Raw genomic sequence first — 2,857 nt, forward strand, 5'->3', positions numbered from 1 at the left:
AGTCCTTTCTCCCTCGTTTTAATTCTTCCTCCTACCTGGTAAGGATTATTTGATTCATGTCATGAACTCATGCATTCATTTATTTATTCATTCATTTTCTCATTCACTTAATCAAAAATATTGATTGAATTACTATCATATCACCTCCATCAAAAAAGTGTACATATTTATTGCATTACTATCATGTCACTTCCATCGAAAAGGTGTATTTCTGTTACTCCAAAATTTTATAATCTAGTGGGGAAAAAAGGCAAAAACAAATACAAACAAATAGCACTTAACAAACGTCTTCTCTGTCTAATGGGTACATATAAGACACACTGAACTAGTTATATTCACACATTATCTCAGTTCAATTAAAGACAATGACTTTATTCATATTCTTTTCTTTAAGATATAAAAACATACGGGATACTTATGTATTTTGAGTGGAATTTGCTTTCTTAACCACTTCCCCACCTTTAAGCCAATTCTTCCAGACTGCTAAAAGACCCACAGGTTACCACGTTACTAATACTTAAGAAAAGAACAGAGTAAAGGCATTGTTCTCTAGCCGATGTTATATCTCAAGGGAGACATGCAGGTATTTTTAGTTTTTGAAGGAAAGTTATTGAAAATCATTGCATATTCGGGCTGTGTGCCCAGTTCTGCAAATTAACCTGCTGTAACCTTGCGAATAACATTTTAGCATTTTGGCTTTTGAAGCCTTTGCAGTTTATATGACACTGCTTCCATTTTCAAGATATTGGATTGTGTCCTTGAGATTTTTGTCTGCTCATATATTTATTTCAACACCTATGGTCTTTTGTTGTTCAGTCCGATATTTTGTAAGAAACAATCATATATACACATGAAAGCTGAAAATTTATAGGCATTCTGTTTAAACCAGTGGCAGCTGAATATTCTACACATTAGTATGCACTTAACTATTTATCAGACTGGACTTTGTATTATTTGGAATAACCTATATTTTATAATGAATCTGGGGATTATCAGCCCTATACCATTTAAAAATAGACCTAATGCTGGATTAAATTCACTGTCTTAGCTATTAGAGGAATTGCTGAGGTGAAGTCAATTCAATTAACTAATTATAAAATGGAATACCTGCTTCCCATATAAAGTGTAGGAATACTAACAAGAAATGGGAATAGGCAGGCCATTTCCTCTAAACTCAGCTGGCTTAAAAACTAATTTACCTAAAATTAGACATCTAAAAGCATTTTATTAAAACGTTCAAATGATAACTGATTTTTTCTAATGTTTAATTTTATTACATTTAACTTAATTTTCAGTGGTTTAGTCTTTTTGTAACAATTTTGATGTTTTAATGATTAAAAGAATATTCAATAATTTAAAAATTACAAGAGAAATTGCTTCCCAGGGGCCTTCCAAAGCATAATCCTAGTACTACATGAACTGTAGGGCTATTTGGTGCCCTTGTTAGCGTACTTTTGGAAATAGACTGTATTGTAATGTCTTGAGAACTTTTGATAGGATCATGACTTTGAGGAAGTGTCTGAACCGATCAGTACAATATGTAAGTGATGACCAGTATCTTAGTGGCTTAAAATAACAGGCTTGATTTTTACTCATTCTACATGTATGCAATGGGCCATTGGGAGATTCTGTTCCGTATTGCCCTCACTCTGGGATCTCGAATGAGGGAATACCCATCATCTAGGATGTTGATGGTCACTGGTATATGGGAATATGGAGAGAATTGTGTACCAGTTCTTAAAGGCATCAGCTTGCAAGAGACTCACTTCACTTTTACATGTTACATTGGACACAACAATTCACATGGCTATGTCTAATTTCTAGAGATAGGTGATTAATTGTAGGCCTTCAAGAGCCCATAAGGAAAAGAGTCAGAAATATTAGTGGTAGTGGGCAATATCTACCACCAGTTCAGAGAGAGAGAGAGAGAGGAGAGACAGAAAAAGACAGAGAAAAGACTGAAAGAAAGACTGACAAATGCTTAAATTGCGCATCTATCCGTGTCTTCTTTAATAGCAATGTTTATAAATGTCAGTGTACACTCACAGTTTATGAAGTGGGTTAGGAAAGGCTTCTCAAATGAGGTAACATTTGAACATGACATTGAAGAAGTATAGGAATTTAATAAGGGAAAGAGGGGCTAAAAGAATTCCAAACAAGAGATTAGCATGACAAAAGACATGGAGTTGACAAAGAAGATGGTGTTTTAGAAAACTGGAGAAGGTTTTTGTTTGCTAGTTTTATTTCATTTTTAAATCACTGGATTTGATAGCTTCAATGATTAGTCATCAAACATTTACCCTCCTTGCCTTCAACTGTGTGTCAAATACACATTTCTTCCTCGGTGATTTATTTTAAGCTTGGCTATGTGACTTTTCCTGCCAGTGGAATGTTAGCGGAATTGACAGTGTGCAAATTCTGAATGTTAACTTTAGGAAATGTCCTGTGTTTGTGTCCCTTTGGCAGCTTATGACCTCCAACGTGAAAAGAGCATGCTCAGGTAGCCCCTGGCACTTCAGCCTGGGCCCCAGGATGAGACATATAAAACAAAGCTACTGCAGCCAGAATGTAGACCCACAGCAAACCTCCAAACCTGTGAATGGGGTGGTAGATGCTTATTGTTGTTTTACCCAGTTCTGTGGTGGTTGGTTTGTTACAGAGCATTGTTGAGTCAGCAGATGACTGATACATTAGAAAACTAATGATTAATATTTTAAGCTTTTTAAGAAAGACTTGAATGAGTGAGTTGATTTTAAGCCAAATAATTTAAATAAGAAAACTGGATCTGTAATAACCTTTTACACCTATGTAAGTGTGTATGTGTTGTTGGGAGGGGTTGTGTGTTTGGCCTTTTGAA

This window comes from Choloepus didactylus, chromosome 6 (genome assembly GCF_015220235.1).
Source record: "Choloepus didactylus isolate mChoDid1 chromosome 6, mChoDid1.pri, whole genome shotgun sequence".
NCBI classification, from domain to species: Eukaryota; Metazoa; Chordata; class Mammalia; order Pilosa; family Megalonychidae; genus Choloepus; species Choloepus didactylus.